The sequence below is a fragment of the Rhincodon typus genome, chromosome 24 (genome assembly GCF_021869965.1).
Source record: "Rhincodon typus isolate 14 chromosome 24, sRhiTyp1.1, whole genome shotgun sequence".
Taxonomy (NCBI): Eukaryota; Metazoa; Chordata; class Chondrichthyes; order Orectolobiformes; family Rhincodontidae; genus Rhincodon; species Rhincodon typus.
In genome coordinates this window covers 7,127,139-7,146,582 of record NC_063355.1, presented here as the reverse complement: position 1 = coordinate 7,146,582, position 19,444 = coordinate 7,127,139, and the positions used below count along the sequence as shown (strand labels likewise).

At 41.1% G+C, this 19,444-nt stretch overlaps 1 protein-coding gene across 3 annotated transcripts in view; it reads right to left on the bottom strand.

Annotated features, from left to right (window-relative positions):
• The window catches only part of zgc:63587 (uncharacterized protein LOC393431 homolog), a 122,379-nt gene extending 121,512 nt beyond the window's left edge, over positions 1-867 (bottom strand). The window contains exon 1 of one of the 3 annotated variants that reach the window (XM_048611242.1): positions 749-867. The gene's annotated coding sequence lies outside the window, so the exon portion shown is untranslated. Of the gene's footprint in view, positions 1-681 lie in introns of all 3 variants that reach the window. The other 2 variants (XM_048611241.1, XM_048611243.1) reach the window with 2 other exon arrangements.
• Between the last annotated feature and the right edge of the window lie 18,577 nt (positions 868-19,444).

Below are 19,444 nucleotides of genomic sequence, written 5' to 3'. Positions count from 1 at the left end.
AATGCATGGGACATCTGGAAGATGTAAATAGTGCTCTACAAATGGAGGTCTCTCTTTCATATGAACCAGAGTTGGCATTAGTCTGAGCAAACAGGTGAGAAGACCATAAGAATTAGCACCAAAGACGCACATTGAAGGGTACAAAAGAGGTTTATTTTAGTCTTGCTGACGTTGAGTTCCAGAATTTGATGTCCACTAGCATTTGGGCACAGTCACAGGTACAGTTGAGCTGAATTGGATATCATCCTCACGTAATACAAACCACCACCACAAAGAGGTAACAGAGATGACTACAATGTCATACAAGCTGATGGAGGGGTAATGCTGATTGTTTCGGAAAGACAGGAGTGGAACGAGGGAAGATAGTGATGTACAGATGAAACACAGAAGAGAGGTGATGAAGGATGAAGTTAGTAGGAACTTCCTTGTTTCACTCTATTCTGTAGTTTCTCTTTCCCGTTCCTCACCTTAAGCCATTCTTTCTTTCTGACGTTAGCTCTTTCCTTCCCCCTCTTCCTGTACTCCCCCACCCATCCCTCCGCACTCCAATCCCTCCCACATTCCTCTCTCAGGCGGGTAGGTTCTTTATCCTATGGCTCCCTGTGTAGTGTTCAGCCGTTCATGTCATAGCCTCAAGATAACTCCACGCCTTCGCAACCGACGACGCTACAAAGTACATACCCAACAGTTAAGTCAGTCCCTTCAGCTCTATGTAACTCGTTTCGCTGAGGCCACACAATAAACTCACTCGGAGAAAGGAGCCGAATTATCGGACACTCAGCTGATATCCCGTCAGTCTCTGCGCCGGCGCTCCTCCACAATCCCGATACTCCCCACGCCATCATTCATCCAGTGTCCCGAAAGCCCTCACGGCAGTAGCTATTGGTTGTATGGTGACATATTCTATTTTGGATTGCTCACCCTTTTAGATCTGTGTCTGAGGTGAATCACTTCCCCCTCTGTCTTCTTAAATCAGAAAGTATTTCCAATTACAGGAGAGAGGCGTACCATACTCGAAAAACCAAGCCCATTACTCTGGAACAATACAATAATCACCAGGATATTACTTCAAATAACTCAATTTGAAATTCATAGTGTCATTCAAAAGTGCGTTATATTTATTTATTTGCATGCTCTTATGGTTATGGTATACAAAAATGGATGTTTAACAGGTTGAGTGTATGGGAGGCAGGTGGTAAAATGCTGAAATCCTTTGCACTATGACCAGATGCATTGCTGGACAACTGGCTTAGCCATTCATCACCGCATAAGGCTGGAATACATAATATACTATGTAGACCTACACTTGTTTGCCAAGGAAGCACACTTTTCCTGGATTATCTTGGATAGCAAAGGTAATCCTGTCTTATTTTCTCTTTGGGAACGAAATTCAAACATTCCATGTTCTTGAACCTTGTCTCCATCTATAAGTGAGAGGAGCTCATGGATATTTTTATCACTATGTTTGGGACTGCCAACTGGCTGATGCTGGCAGTGTCCTCTCTTTTCAACCTCACCAGGTCAAACTTCCCTGAAAATCGTTCAATACCCTGGTCCTTAAATTGCATCGTTCTTGAGTCTCTCTCCTGTCTCCCGTAACACTTTCTCCAAACTCACCTTATCTGTGGAACCCTACTCCTACCACTTGCCTTCATCCATTTAAATTACTGACAACCAACTCCCTTTTCTGACTCTCACGCTGGCAGATATGGTTGATTGACCTTCCTCAGGTACTTTACTCTTCTTTCAAATTTTCTGCCATCACTGCTTTCCTTAACAAAAAATCTCTATCTTTGCGACATGTAGCACCACCCTTCAAACTTTCTTTCCACTCCAGGGTTTTTGAATGTTTTATCACCTCTTAACTCCATGCTGCTTTTACCTGGAACGCTACCTCTGAATTCATCCAATCAGATTTCTGACCTGCCACTAGTGAAATGACTTTTCAAAGTCACAAAATATATTCTAAATGATGACAAAAGCAAACTTTCCATTCTTGATCTGTCAGCAGCCTTTGACCATGGTCACTACAACATCCTCCCCAAACACCTCTACACATCGATTGTTGACTTGCTGACTGAGCCGTTTGTTCAGACGTTTCGTCACCATGCTAGGTGACATCATCAGTGGAGCCTCCGATGAAGCGATGTTATTCTACTCAGCTTGGAATTTATATTGTGTATACGAACATCAGCTAGGAGCAAAACAGCATGATGAACTCTCCTTAATATTAGTACGCTCAGACAATGAAGGCCATCAGTTTAACTGGGACAAAATAACCATAATATCCCAAGCCAAACATAGATATGTACAGGAATTCCTAGAGGCATGGTTCGCCACTCATATTTCAATTAACAAACATACAGAATTGGACCCCATATATAAACCTATACAGATGAAAACCAGAAATGACGGTACTCACCATAACAGACCGGAGTGTATAAATTTCCAGCGGAGTAGACTAACATTGCTTCATCAGAGGCTCTACTGATAATGTCACCTAGCATGGTGATGAAACGTTTGAACAAAAACAAGCCAGCTCGGCGAGCAAGTCAACAACTTCATCCACAACCCGAGCTATAGATCTCTGCCAGTACTTTAAACCTCTATACATCATCATGCAGCTTCGTGCAACTATAACAATCGATTCCATTCTTATCTAATCGTAGAGATTCACTGCTTCTCTTGCACCATTACCTTTTGGTATCCTCTAAGGATCCATGCTTGGCTCCCTCTTATTTCTTATCTTGAAACATCAGCATCAGTTTCCGTACAGACACTGAGCAGCCAACTCTGTCTTGCCATCTCTTCTTTGGACTCTTCCATGCTCTCTAAGTTGTCAGCCTTCTGCACAGGATAAGCAGAACTTTTTTCACAGGTAAATGTTGGGAAGACTTCAGCACATGCCATAGACTCTATTCTGTAGTCACTTGAGTCCATCTCTCTTTCTGGCTTATGTTTGAAGGTGAATCAGACTGCTTGCAGCCTTGGTGTCATATTTGACCTAAAAATTAGCTTCTGGCCTCATGCCATGTGTCATTTTTTTCCATCTTAATAATATTGCATGGTGCTGCATATTACTGAAACCATATTCCATACTTTTGTTGCCTCTGGACTTGACAATTCCAATAGAATCATGGCCAGCCAACTGCATTCTAATTTCTGGAAGCTGCGGTCAACCAATAGTTAAGGAAAGGGCAAAGGTGATTATTTGCATTATTTCATTTTTCTTCTGATATGTCTGTAAGTTGAATTTTTTTTTAAAAATCATTCAGTTCCCTTTGAAATAGGGTGTTCTTTGTTTCTCCGAAACCCTCTGATTGTGAAGTTCAATTTTTTAAATGACGTGCAACAAACTCTTATTAAGATTTACAACAGAAGTATCATTTATTCATGCATTCAAAATTGGTGGATGATTGTCACAACATATAAACGCAGACAAGTAAGAAATAAAAAGGAAAGGGAAAGATTACAATTAAGAATAACATAAATCAAATATATGTATGTTAGTTCATGTGACTTTTTATGATTTGAGAAAGTGATTGCCCAGTGAAGGTTATTTTCTGTAGGTGTTTGTATTCAAGTCGGTGCAGTTGGCTGAAGTTTCAAAATTCCTTTTGAATTTGACAAAGAAACAGCAAGATCATGGTTTACAGACTTAATCCACTGTTCCTGCAATTACTGGAATCTTCCAGAGAACTAGACTGAGCAGGTATTGAACTTGAGGCAGATGTGGCTCAGCTTGGAATCTGATTTTCTGTATAGGGCTTTGCAAGCAGACTCAATGTTAGCAGCAAACTCAAAACCATTGGTTTCTACCGCTTTGATCATGTATCTAGTATTCATCTTAAGTGATAAGTGAATCATTAGCACCTCCACGACTATGCTAAAGTAAAGATTCTATTCCCCCAGTCTAAACACACTGTTTGTTGCCTGAGATAAATGGTGAGCCGTTAGCTCCGCTTCAGGTATGATGAGTTTTAATAATTTTCATTTGTTTTCAGTCCCTGAAGGGGAGATATAAGTCCATTGCTCTTTAGTGTTGGTTTGACTGCAATATCCATTCATTGGAACGTTTGTGAGATTTCAGGAGGATAGTGGTTTTAGCTTTTTCCTGGTAACTCTGTTTGGAATTTTCCTGAAATTGTCATCAGTTTGCATCATGTGATTGGCAGTGATCATGTTCTAGCCCAGTAAAGTCCATTTTAAAACTTAAGCAAGAAAGTATAGCTTATAAAACAATTCATTATCATTTCTCGTGACTTGTTGAGATGGCACAAGATTTTGCTGCTTATGTCCTAATTTGCATCAAGTCCTGTTCACTCATCAGTCCTGTACTTTTTCCTACATTGGCAATACCTTGATTTTAAAACTCTTATTCTGGTTTTCAAGCCCTTATTCATTGCAATCGTTATAATCCCTCCGGCCCAATATTGAACATCCCTAATTTTCATCAGTTCACCATTGTTGGCTGTGCTTCGGCTGCCAAAGCCTTAAACTGTAGGAATTCTTCCGGAAACCTCACTATCTCTCTACCTGTCTTTCCCTGTGCATGACATTCCTTAATACCTACCTCTTTGACCAAGCTTTTGTCATCTGCCTTAATTTCTCTTAATGTGGCTCAATGACAAAGTTTGATTTGTAATTTCCCTGTAAAATTTTTGAGAATGTTTTATGTCATATGTGCTATATAAATAGGATTCTCAAACGTTTTCATCTGTGCATCACTTAAGCAGGACAATAGGTGCAAGGAAAGAATTATTGGTACTAGCACATGCACTTTGGCTTGCCTCCACAAAATGTTCATCAGAATGAATGGAAAGAGTCCCACGACTTTAATCAGACCCTATTGAGCTGATGCCTAGTTCTGAGCTGGAAAGCTTCAATGTTATGTTGTTTGCCACGTTCACCTGGTTCCTGTTCTTTGTTTCCAGCCTGTAGAGTCATAGAGGTCTACAGAACAGAAAGAGGCCATTTGGGCCATCACGTCTGTGCCAGACAAAAATATCCTATTCCTATTCGCCGGCACTTGGCCCATAGCCCTCTGTGCCTATCACAAGTGAACATCTAAATACTTCTTAAACGTTATGAGGTTTTCTGCCTCTTCCTCTCTTACAGGCAGTGAGTTCCAGATTCCCATTATCCTCTGAGTGCAATATAACTGCCTCACAAGCAAATTTACAGTTGCGTGTTGTAACGGTAACGTTTGTCATGCATATAAAACTATGTTGTTGCTTGCACTTATGACAACTTGTGCTGCACACATAGGAACCAGTCTAGTTCTGTGATATCTGTGAGTGATTTGTGATGAGGGTTCTAGCTGATCACTTCTATGGCCTCAGCTGTGCCGTTGCATATCAGTTGCTTGCATTTTGGTCCAGCTTGCGGACCAGTTTTTAAGTACAGTTGTGTTAGAGACATATGGATCATCATGCTATTTGAACTGCATTATTTAATTTTGACCACTAATGTTTTGCCTATGGTAGCAGATCTCATATGGTGTCAAGACAAATTAAACAAGGCCAATTGATCAGTGAGCATCTCTGCTCCAATTTTGAAGTTATACATCTGTCCTTTTCTTTATACTACTTTGATTTCTTTTAAGACTTCTTAGATAAACAAAGTATCACTAAACAGCAAAGCTTTATCAGGAATTTGCGAAGTACATGAATGAGTCATTGCAGTATCCCTACAAGGGAGGCTAAGGATCTGTGGCATTCAATACTGAGGATCACTGCAGCACCACAAGTTAGACATTACAGTGTGACTAAATTGCACAGGAAACATGATTATTAACGTCGGCATAAGAAAAATTGAAACAAAATTGTATCAAAAACATAATTACAGCAAGCATGTACGTCTAAGTCTTTTATATCAATAAATTAGAACAGTCCGAGGACTAATAGAATAGAGACTAGGGATTTGTAAGATTACTTACAAGGGCAACATTAAAAGAATGGTGATTTTGTCATTTAGCAGATAATGAATAACTTGTGACAGTTAGCTCATTTTGAAAATATTGCTGTCAACTATTGGATTTTCCAGTGATTTTGGTTTTGATGAGAAACCAATTTGTCCATTTTCCCAGCAACTCTTGAAACTCATATCCTCCTTAGAACTTTGCCATTTTAAATATGTGTTAATACAAAAAAGAAGTGCAATAGACACAGCCAGCGGTCCAACTATTACATTGGATCTGGCAAGTTAGAAGTTAGAACCTGAGCATATGCAACAAATGTGGTGCAACAATTTTAACCAGGAGGTACCTTTATTACTTGAATATTCTATTGATCTCAGATGAGCAGGCAGTTAGGGCTATTTTTAACTGATGATCTGAAGGTGCATTGGGTCCTGACAACCAAACTTTAGGTGGCAAGTAAAACTTAGCCTTTGTTTCCCTTGATCAGTAAACAACATCCATTGCTCTCTGCAAGAAATTATCAGACAATTGATGAAAAGGAAAAGGAAAAGGAAAGGATAATTCTTAGCTTTTCCACCCCCCTCCCCCTCCCCATTTGCTTCCCTTGTATCCTCTATATCAGCAAGACAAAGAGCTTAATGACATTTACTCCTTGGTCTTGTGCTTGAAGGTTAATATTTGGACAAGATCTGGCTGATATCCAGCAATTTATAAGCTGTATGCCAGCATGATTCTTGCAAATGTGAATTGTGGGGAGGGGGGTAGACATCGCTTTACATACATTTCATCTCTGCTTCGTGGCAGCAAGTGCAGAAACCCCCGATCCTGAGATCGGAGGAAAACATGAAGTAGCGAAAATATTAAAAGCAGACAATTTCCAAAAAGCTGTTTGAGCAGAAGGAAGAGATCAAGACGGAAAAAAACAGTGGAATGAAAGTAACTCTGTGTCTTAGTCAGGAAACAAAATAGCGATAACAGTCAGCAGTAAAATAACAAACCAAGAAAGAGATTAGAAAACGAAACACTGTCACAAGCATCTTGTTTTCCAACTTCAGGGTGAATGTGCATTTTCCTCACAGATTCCACTGCTCTTTATTGTTACTATTTCAGGTTGTATTGTTTCTAGCAGGATCCATCCAACAATCTATCTGTTGCCATCCATTCACCATTTTCATCCAGTTGCAAAGGCACTGTTGCCTCTTACCACATGTGCTACAATAGTTGGTTCAATATCTGAGGCTTATAATGAGAAATCTTTGAAGAGACCATGATTTTCAGATGAAACCTTGAGGAAAAATAACAGAATTACACCATTGTTGGTGAATGCAAGATAAACATTTTTTTCAACGATGAAAGTAGAATGATCCACAAAATCTTTGAGAGTTTACATTACATTGTATTGGAATGAAGAAACATCACATCATCTACTTAACTCATTCTTTCCAACTGAAGTTATTTAACTCTTTCAGTTTCCATTTTCTCCTACAATCCACTATATGGTATTTAAAACTCAAACCTGATTTCATCCAGTAATTGGTTTATGATTTACCACAGTTACAATTTCCATTTATCTTGTGCCTTTAACAAAGTAGAAGTTCAAAAGCGTATCACATGACAAAAAATGAAATTGAGCCTAATGACAACATTTTAGGAAAGGTAATAAACAACTTCTTCAAAGTAGTAGGTTTCAAGCAGCATCTTAAATGAAGAGAGACATACAGAGAGAGTTTGGGACAAAATTCAAGTGCTTAGAGTTTACGTGATAATGAATTGGTCACTTCACTTTGGAATAAAAGAAATGAATGATACATAAGAGGCTACGTTTATATTTAGAATAATCTGAGTTTTCTGAGAGCTGTGTGGCTGGAGGAGGTGCAGAAGTGGGAAGAGGTGAGACTGTGGGAAAAGAGAATTATAAAATTGAGATGCCGGTGAATCGGAAGCCATTGAAACATATAAAGTAGGAGCAGTAGGTGATTTCATTGAATCTTACAAAATTCTTAAAAGACTATACAGGGTGGATAGAAGAAGATGTTTCTCCTGCCGTGTGACAACTGGGGACACAATTTCAGAACAAGGGGAAAACCATTTAGGATTGAGATAAGGAGCAATTTCTTATCTCAGATGGCAGGGAGTCTTTAGAATGCAGGACAATGGAAGCTCAATTGAGTAGTTCAAGAAAGAGGTGGATAGATTTCTAGATATTAATAACAACGGATATGGAGATAGCACAGATGGAGGTAGATGATCAGCCATTATCTCAAATGGAAGGGCAGATCTGAGGGTTTTTTGGCCTACTATCTTTTCTATGTTCCAATGTTTCCTGTTGCTCCTAAAATGAATATTATTAATTTGTTTCAACTGGACAATTGCAAGTAATTCAAACCTGTCCTCACCAGCTCAACATCGTAGTATAACAGCTTCATCCAGTGGCCTTGAACTTCTGCAGGGCTTCTTCAATCTGCTGTAATTGTGATTCCAGTTCATTATTAATCTCCAAAGAAATGACATAACAGCCATTTTTTGCCAATGTCCTGCCAAAGTTGTGGCAGAAAATTTGGAAATCAGTTGCGGAAAGTCCAGTCCTCTAACAGACTCTAATTTACCATAATAGCCCCAAGGGTATTGTGGACAATTCTAGTGCCTCCCCACCAACCTTGCTGAGGTCAGTTAACTCAGCACAAACAGGGAACTAAAGTGGGGACCACCCTGGAGTATCTGCTCAGCTACTTAATGCATAAATTTGCTGAACTAACAGGGAACCTCCCTTTTTGCACTGACCTTCACTCTTCACCCACACTTCTGGGAAAAAAAGTGGTAAGAAAATAAAATGTCCCTGATTTATATAAATTCTGCTAGTGATTAATGATTCAGAGATATAATTCAAATAATGCAGTTCTTAACCACACCCTAATCTCACTCCATTGCCAGAATTAACCGTTGCTTTATACCACATCTTCAAACATCTTTGTTCAAAGTTAATTTGAATCACTGTTTATCTTTGAAAAGTGTATGTTGAATAAAACAGGACATCCTCAATGACTTAACCAGTAAACCAGTGTGAAAACCCAGAGCAGGAAGAATCTTCACTTAACTGATCCCAAGCTGCAGCAGCTATAAAATGTTCCAGTTGCAATGATTATGCTACTGCACAGGTACTTCAAAGATCTGAATTAAAAGTTCACATGACATGAATTGAAATCTCAGCACGATAATTTTGGATTTTGAATTCTGTTGGAAAAACTGTCAGGGCTCAGGTGAAGCTATTGGATTGTCAAAAAAATCCAACATGTCCATGATATCCTTTTCAGGGAAAGAAACCTGCTGTGCTTTGTATAATTACACTCACACCTCTTAACTGCCCTCTGAACAGGCCTAACAATATGCTCAGTTGTATCAAATTGCGCACATAGCAAGTGATGGTGGTAGCCCACTATCTTGATATGTCACAGTTTTGACTGTGATACAAATTTATCTCCGGCAAAAGAATAATTAAATATATTTTTAAAATAGGAATTAAGCTTTAAAATGATAGAAAATGAATATACATCACAACTCTGCTACAACAAAACAATTTTCATAAGTAATTATTTTTGTTTTCTTAATATTCAAAAACCTGCCAATCTGAACAAATCTCGCAAATATGAATTAATGTCTTCCCTCCTGTATCAAACAAACTTCCCCACAATAAACTCAATACTATTTGCAACATGTTAACAACGCAGGAACGTGATTTCAATGACTGATGCAGATTTTCAACCTTTTTCATCTTAACTGAATTAATTCAGTACCATGCTATGTAGTGGATTAAAATACCTTATAAAATGCTACAACTATAAAAAGTTATAATACATTCTTGAGATATGCTAATAGAATACTAGTGCCAACCCAGAAAAGTGGAGATTAGGAGGATGATCCATTACTTTATCAGTTATATATTTTCAGGTGTTTTGGGAAGAAACTCTAGAGAGTAGAACTCCATTATTTGAAAATTATGTTGCCAATGCTGGGAATGCCATGATTCAGGCATGATGTAAAAATGAGGATTTTGTTTTGAGTGCTAAGGAACTAATACTATAGGTTAGTGAGAATGGAGGTGATGGATAAACAGTAAGTACTGAGGGAGAGATGTGCAGCAGAGTTTTGGAGAAGTTGGAGTTCATGGAGTTGGTAAAGGTGGCCTGCAAGAAGAAGTGGAGAAAAGTGATATGATTAGGGCCTCAGGAGTAAAGGCAGAGTTCAGAATTATTGTGGACGTGACTGTAAGCGGTCTAGGTGGGAGGTAGTACAGGAAATGTACTGATCAGAGCCCAAAAGAACATGGAGTCTGCAAACTGGTTCACACTTAGATTGACTAGGGAACAGAACTTGGGCCAAAAATGATGCATTTAGCCTTCCCAATGTTTAACTCTCCAAGAGGGTTAAACTCTTCCAAAGCTGAATATTGGGCATCTACTCATGGTACTCGAGGTGACAATTTGAAGGATCATCAAATAAGCTGGTTCCAAAGCAATAGAACATGCCTACCTGTTTTAAATAAGGTGGTTTGAAGAAATTACTTAAATATAAATACTTATAGAATTTACTACAGCATCTATAATATCTACCTGAACTAATAAAACAGGCATAAACGGCATCAGTTTAATATCTATCAGTCTAAGGTTGGCATCATTCAATAATGCATAACTCCTTTAGTGGAGTGCCAATGTAGGTTATGTGCTCAAGATTTGGAATAGGGCTTTAACCAACCTTCTCGCTCAGGCACGTCTTATACAAACTGATCCAGACCGATACAGATTGTTTCATCAACAACAATAACAACCTTACTGCTGGAATAACTGGAATAATTGTGTGCTTTTTCAACAACATAGAATGTATCTGTAATCACAAATCTGCAAATGCAAATTCACCCCATAGATTTATATGTGTATGTGCGTGTGTGTGTGCTGACATGAGGAAAAACTTCTTATGTAACGAATGATGAGGATCTGCAATCAGAGCATGATGGAGGCAGATTCATTCAGCTATTCAAAAGAGAACTGGATAATTTTCTGAAGTGTGTGTGTGTGTGCATGTGTGCACACATGTGCGTGCGCGTGTGCACGCGTGTGTGTTTCTGTGTGTGTAAGACAGAGAGAGAATGTGTGTGTGTGTGCGTGCTTGAGAGAGAGAGAGAGTGTGTGAGAGAGAGCATGTGTATGGGAGAGGGTCTCTCTGAGTATGTTTGTATGAGAGAGTGTGTGTATATGTATGTGTGAGTGTGTGTCTGAGACAGCATACTGTGGTGGGTTCACCTGTAGTGCGACATGAACCCAAGATCCTGGTTGAGGCCATCCTCATAGGTACTGAACTTGGCTATCAGCCTCTGCTCGGTGACTCTGTTGTTGTGTATCTCGAAGTCCGCCTTGGAGGACGTTTACCCGAAAACCCAAGGCCAAATGTCCTTGACCACTGAAGTGCTCCCCTACTGGGAGGGAACAACCCTGTCTGGTGATTGTTGCACAGTGTACGTTCATCCGTTGTCATACCATCTGCATAGTTTCATCGAGATACCATGCCTTGGGACATCCTTGCCTGCAGCGTATGAGATAGACAATTTTGGCTAAGTCACATGAGTATCTGCTGTGTACATGGTGGGTAGTGTTCCCCCATGTGATGGTAGTATCCATGTCGATGATCTAACATGTCTTGCAGAGGTTGCCATGACAGGGTTGATGGTGTTGTGTTCGATGTTGTCCTGAAAGCTGGGGAGTTTGCTGCGAATGATGGTCTGTTTAAGGTTTGGCGGTTTTTTTGAAGGTGAGAAGTGGAGGCGTGGGGAAGATCTTGGTGAGGTGCTCATTGTCATTGACGGTGTGCTGAAGGCTGCAAAGAACATGAAGTTGTTTCTTTGCTTCAGGGACGTACTTGATAACAAATGGTACCCTATTGGTTGTATCCCTTGTTTGTCTTCTGAGGAGACCAGTATAGTTTTTCGTTGTGGCATGTTGGAACTGGTGATTGATGAGTTGAGCATTGTATCCTGTTCTTTTGAGGGCATCCTTCAGGTGTCAGTCGCGTTCCTCCTTATTGAAACAGATCCTGTGTATGTGTAGACCTTGTCTGTAAGGATTGGCTTTTTTAATATGTTTAGGGTGGAAGCTAGAGAAGTGCAACATCATGAGGTTATCTGTATGCTTGCAGTAAAGCGAGTATTGAGGTGTACATCCTTGATGGAGATGCGTGTGTCCGTGATGTACCCGGGGAGGGGGAGGGGGTGGGGGTGGGGGTGGGGGTGTTGGCAGGCGATGGCCTAGTGGTATTATCGCTAGGCTATTAATCCACAAACCCAGCTGATGTTCTGGGGACCCGGGTTCAAATCCCACCACGGCAGATAGTGGAATTGGAATTCAAAAAGAAAAAGAAGTCTGGAATTAAGAACCTACTGATCACCATGAAATCATTGCCGATTGTCAGAAAAACCCATCTGGTTCACTAATGTCCTTCAGTGGAGGAAATCTGCCACCCTCACCTGGTCTGGCCTACATGTTACTCCTGACCCACAGTAATGTGGTTGACTCTCAATTGCCCTCTGAAATGGCTTAGCAAGCCACTCAGATGTACCAATCGCTACAAAGACTCAAAGAAATGGAACTGGACGGATCATCTGGCATCGACCTAGGCACCTGAAAAGGCAATGGCAGAAACAGCCCTGTCAACCATGCAAAGTTCTCCTCACTAACATCTGGGGGTTAGTGCCAAAATTGGGAGAGCTGTCTCACAGACTAGTCAAGCAACAGTCTGACATAGTCATACTCACAGAATCATACCTTACAGACAATGTTCCAGACACCACCATCACCATCCCTGGGTATGTCCTGTCTCACCGGCAGGACAGACCCAGCAAAGAGGGGTGGTACAGTGGTATACATTTGGGAGGGAGTTGCTTTAGGAGTCCTCAACACTGACTCTGGAGCCCATGAAGTCTCATGGCTTCAGGTTAAGCATGGGCAAGGAAACCTCCTGCTGATTACCACATTCCAGCAATAGTACTGAAGACTTGTGCTTCAGAACTTGCCGCACCCCTAGCCAAGCTGTTCCAGTACAGTTACAACACTGGTATCTACCCGGTAATGTGGAAAATTGCCCAAGTATGTCCTGTGCGCAAAAAGCAGGACAAATCCAACCCAGCCAATTACCGCCCCATCAGTCTCTTCTCGATCATCAGTAAAGTGACGGAAGGTGTCATCAACAGTGCTATCAGGCAGCACCTGCTCAGCAATAACCTGCTCAGCAATGCCTAGTTTGGGTTCCGCCAGGGCCACTCAGCTCCTGATCTCATGACAGCCTTGGTTCAAACTTGAACAAAAGAGCTGAATTCCAGAGGTGAGGTGAGAGTGACAGCCCTTGATATCAAGGCTGCATTCGACCAAGTGTGGCATCAAGGAGCCCTGGCAAAACTGGAATCAATGGGTATCGGGGGCAAACACTCCAGTGGTTGGAGTCATACCTGACACACCGGAAGATGGTTGTGGTTGTGGGAGGTCAGTCATCTCAGCTCCAGAATATCTCTGCAGGAGTTCCTCAGGGTGGTGTCCTAGGCCCAACCATCTTCAGCTGCTTCATCAATGACCTTCCCTCCATCATAAGGTCAGAAGTGGGGATGTTCGCCAATGATTGCACAATGTTCAGCACCATGCATGACTCCTCAGATACTGAAGCAGTCCATGTTCACATGCAACAAGATCTGGACAATATTCAGGCTTGGGCTGACAAGTGGCAAGTGACATTTGCGCCACACAAATGCCAGGCTATGACCATCACCAATAACAGAAAATCTAACCACCGCCCCTTGACATTCAATGGTGTTACCATCACTGAATCCCCCACTATCAACATCCTGGGGGTTACTATTGACCAGTAACTCAACTGGACTCACCGCATTAACAGAGTGGCTACAAGAGCAGGCCAGAAGCTGGGAATACTGCGGCAAGTAACTCACCTCCTGACTCCTCAAAGTCTGTCCACCATCTACAAGGCACAAGTCAGGAGTGTGATGGAATACTCCCCACTTGCCTGGATGAGTGCAGCCCCAACAACACTCAAGAAGTTTGACACCATCCAGGACAAAGCAGCCCGCTTGATTGGCACTACATCCACAAGCATCCATTCCCTCCACCACCAACGCTCAGTAGCAGCAGTGTGTACTATCTGCAAAATGCACTGCAGAAATTCACCAAAGATCCTCAGCCAGCATCTTCCAAACCCACGACCACTTCCATCTAGAAGGACAAGGGCAGCAGATATATGGGAACACCATCACCTCCAAGTTCCTCTCCAAGTCACTCACCATCCTGACTTGGAAATATATCGCCATTCCTTCACTGTCGCTGGGTCAAAATCCTGGAATTCCCTCCCGAAAAGCATTGTGGGTCAACCCACAACAGGAGGACTGCAGCGGTTCAAAAAGACAGCTCACCACCACGTTCTCAAGGGCAACTAGGGATGGGCAAGAAATGCTGGCCAGCCAGCGACGCCCAAATCTCACAAATGAATTTAAAAAATGAGACTGATTCTAAAGAGTAGTCCATGGTAAGTCTGATGGTGGGATGAAACTTGTTGATATCACTGTGTCGTGTTTCAGTAATTCCTCGCCATGAGTCCAAAGGAAGAAAATGTCGTCAATGTATTTGGTGTATAGCATTGGTTGGAGGTCCTGTGCAGCAAAGAAGTCTTGTTTGAACTTGTGCATGACAATGTTGACATGATGGGATGCAAATCTGGTTCCCATGGCTGTTCTGTGTGTCTGGATGAAGAACTGGTTGTTGAAGCTGAACACATTGTGGTTGAGGATGAAGTGGATGAGTTGTAGGATGGTGTCTGGAAATTGACAGTTGTTGGTATTGAGCATTGAGGCTGTTGCAACGATGCTGTCATCATGGGGGATGCTGGTGTAGAGTGCCAAAATGTCCATTGAGACGAGAATGTTCCTGGTTCAATTGGTCCATGGGTGCTGAAACGTGTAGTGTCATGACAGAAGCTGGGGGAGGGTTCCCTGAACAATGGGCTTCAAGATGCCCTCGACATAGCCAAAGAGGTTCTCACACAGGTGTCCCATTGCCTGATACAATGAGACATCCAGGTGTGTTGGCTTTGTGTATCTTTGGAAGGTAATAGAAAGTCCCCTACATGAAAAGTATGTATGAGAGTTTGTAGGGCACTCTACAAAAGGCTTGATCGGTCTGTTGAGTTCACAGGTAAGTTCTTTGGTCGGATTGGCAGATAGTTGTCTGTAGTGTTCCTGGTTGTTCAGTTGTCTGTATACATCCTTGCAGTAGTCCATTCTATTCTGTATGATGATGGCTTCTCTTTTGTCTGCTGGTTTGGTGACAATGTTGCGATTGGTCTTGAGAGCATGGATAGCATTGCGTTTTGCTTGGGTGAGTAAGTATGGCCTGTTAACCCTGTAAGTAACACCTTTTTCACTTTGTTGATGGTTAACAGTTAACTGCTGAGGCAGTTATTGATTGGGACAAATTTTTTCCTGTTTTTTTCAGGATAGGACATACTTAGGCAAGTTTTCTACATCCTCAGGCAGATTCCAGTGTTATAGATTTGGAGGTCTGGAGTAAATAAGGAGGACTTGCAGGGCCAATCCATCCTGACTGCTGTGCTGCCCATCTTATCCTGGGACAGCAAATATCCACAGATACTGATGAAGAGGTTTGGGGAATTCACCTGAAAGCTATGTTTCTGTGAGCAAACTATATCAGGCTTTTGTTTAACTATCCTGTGGTACAATCTTCCTCATTTTCCATGCATGTTTTAATGCAGCACTGTTGAAGTCATAACATGCTGCATTTGAACTGCTCCTGAATTAGGATTCAACAATATGATTTGTCAACAATCCACATATCTCTGTGCTTCTGTTAGTGGCCTTCTAGCTCCTCATTTGGGGAGAGAAGCCTTCATGGATACCCCACCTGCCACACACTGGCAGATGCAGATGGTGGGAAAGCATGGAACATCTTGTACACCAGAACGACCTGATATCCTACAGATCCTCTGACTTCCAATATTCCAGGTGGGGAAACCCATGGGGCAGAAGATAAACAAATTATTTACATTAATTAGCACAAAGAATTCCAAGATTTAAAAAAAACACAACAGAAATGTTTGAAGATGGTAATAACCTGTGCATATTTTATATTGCTTTGTTCTTTCATTGAATGGTTACCAGCATTTAGTTATAAAATACTGGATATATTTAGTAGATCTGGCACCATCTGCGGGAAGAAAGAGTTAACATTTCAGGTCAAGGGCTTTTCCTCAGAACTGAAGGAAGATATAAGTGTGATAACAAGGTGTAGAGCTGGATGAACATAGCAGGCCAAACAGCATCAGAGGAGCAGGAAAGCTGATGTTTCAGGCCTAGAACCTTCTTCAGAAATGATTTCTGAAGAAGGGTCTAGGCCCGAAACGTCAGCCTTCCTGCTCCTCTGATGCTGCTTGGCCTGCTGTTTTCATCCAGCTCTACACCTTGTTATCTCAGATTCTCCAGCATCTGCAGTTCCTACTATCTCCGAAGATAGAAGTGTAATGGGTTTTATGCAAATGAAAGGAGAAGGGACAACAAAAGGGAAGGTCTGTAACAGCGAGGAGAGCAGGAGAGAAAAAATATCATGGTACAAAAAACTTTCTAACGATCATTTAGCAATGCTGGTCAACAAGTTACACTGCTGTTTTTAATGTCCAAACTTTTTGATTTGCGGTCACTTCAATGCCTGGCATGGTCCCAAATTAATATTAAAGTGAATATCAGTTGGCTGAAGCTTGAAATTTCTAACACAACTGATCTCTTCCCCACTCAACTACCAGTAATGCAACAGGACAAATGCATTTCCATGGAGTGTGTTTCCCGCACCTGCCTCCCTGACCACTTTCAAAAGTCAGCAGAAAAAGTCTGCTTCATGAATTTGTCCGCATCCCCCAGGCTATGAAAGCACTTACAGTAATAACAAAAATGCAAGTTGGTTGCATATCAAGCTGCCTTCTCACACAATTCATTTGTGAATGCTGGCAACAACATCAACAAGGAAGCCAGTCAGGACTCTTATTGAAATGCAGTACAAGAGTTGTATATTGGCTACACTTCTGACACTTAGATTAAAAAAAACACTTTTAAAGTGCAGCTAATTTAAAGCCAAATATGGATAAAGAACATGGGATATTGTGTAAAACTACACAGGAACATTTTGTTCAAAGATCAGTAAGGAGGGATCTCTGAACCCCAAACTCACAGTCAACTCAAACCTGTATCCACCCTTCACCCCCTCGCCAAATCCTGAGTCTGCACAGGGAAGGAGGAATCAATGCAGCTTCAAGATGACTGTGACATTTACAAGCAAGTTAAAAATTGTCCTTCTTTAACCTTTGGTTTCTTTCTTGTAAATTTTCTTACCCACACAACTAGCCACCATTTGGCTGAACTTTTGTTTCTTAGACTACATGCACATCTCCATTCAAATTCTCAATTTCTTTCAAACAGTGCACTTTCTCCACAATTCTGCTTTCCGCTTCATTTCATTCTTCCTCCTGAGTTTTACCTGTCTTGATCTACATTTGATCACCCCAGATCTGCAAGCTCTTCCTGGTTTACTTACTGCCCGCTTGCACTCTCATAAAGAACTCCCTTTTCAATTTATATTCCTACCCCAGTTCTGAACCCTTCTTCATCATTGCCACCTCCCCAGTCCTGGTTTTCTTTGTCTAAACTTCCACTTCTTGATGGTACAATTCTACAGCCTACAGATGAATGAATTAATTAATGAATTAGCTTTATTGTCACATGTACTTGGATGAGTACAGTGAAAAGTTTACAAGTCTCCCAACTTACAAGGGTACCTAGGTACAGATTCTTCAGTTCAAGTTCTTAGGGGAAAAAAGGTAGAAAATAAATCAAACATCCAGCATTGCAGCTTGTAGGAATAAATTAGAAAGTAGAGAAATAAAAAGTTCAAAACAATGGTCCTTCCAAACCAGTCCATGTTGGCACCTAACCTCCCGTCTGCACCAGGCCTTGACTCCAGACCGTGCCGGGCTTCACCTATGAGATTGTCAAGGCTGGAAAACCATTCTGGAATCACCTCAAGGCCAGCAGTCCACACTGAGGCTTTGCCAGGCCAAAGGACCAAAATGGACCGTGGAAAGACCACCATGCCGTGCCAAGAGACTGCCACGTCAGAACAGGTGATCACTGAGGGAGATGGAAGTGCATTCTGAGCTGCAGAGGAACAACCTGCAATAATATTCTCTAAGTATTCTGCAAATTCCTAAGAGCTAATTGTTGAATCCAAATGCACCCAGTCTGGAATCATTCTTTTAAAAGAATCAGTGCAGCCTGAATAAAATATCACAAATTGGATTTGGGTTCTGATTAAATCCATCAACTGGGCATTTGAATACTTGGCATTTAAAGTATGACAAATTAAAGCAAAATTCCCAAATTACATCAATGATAATAATTATATAATTGGCTGGGAATTTCGAAGGCGTTGATTAAGGTTGTAAAACACAATATAAAAAATCTGAATCATTTGTGGTTTTGATATTGCTATGTACACTATCACCCCAAACTTCACAACCAGATGATATTAGAGTCTAAGGGGAATATTTCAGGACAAAATGCAAATACTAACATTGCATGGAGAAAATTAATCTATTTTCTTCCCCATTCATGGAACCAAACTGTGAATCCAGATCTATTAGGCATAATCCTGGACTTTTATTGTCCATGGCCAGGTATTCTCACTGGAACACAACTGACAAACAGCACAGGGAGATAACAAAAAGATCATTTGATAGTGAGTTTGGGGCCTTGCAACTGAGCCTGATTCTGTCACCATCCTGTCTCCATGAACAGGCCACTATGGACAGCAATTAAAAACGTGAATACTAGATGATTCCATTCTCCAGAAATGCCTCAACTAACTACAATCCATATCCGCTCCCTCAGCATAATTCTCCCAGTACACTGATGATTAGTTATCCCTGAATCAACATAACTCAAGAAAAAATTCTGTCTATGGGTCTTTGAAATGCACAAATTAACTGCTGTGTTTCCTTTTTTACAGCAGCAATTACATTTCAAAAGTACTTTTTTATGGCAGTAAAAAGCTTTGAGGCATCCTTAGGTTTTAAATGGTGCTATATCCCTAAAATGAGCCTGATGACTCTTGAGCTACAAATGCTGCATGGCCTGCTACAAGAGTGACTTAAAACTAACTATGGTCCCAACAATGTCTTGCAATATACAACAGAATCTGTGTTGAGCAAAAGAAAAGCTTTAGAGTGCAGATAGATAGTGACAAAGCTTTCTGCATTCCTCTTCAGTCACTATAGAATTGATTGGAAAGAACATAGTGAAATAGTGACAGACTCCTTTGTGGAGCTAGCTTTTGTCTTCCATCCTTTAAGGAAATTTCTTTCTTCATATTTATCTCTTCCCCCCACCCTCCCCGTCCGGTCTTTTGAGACAAGGGACAT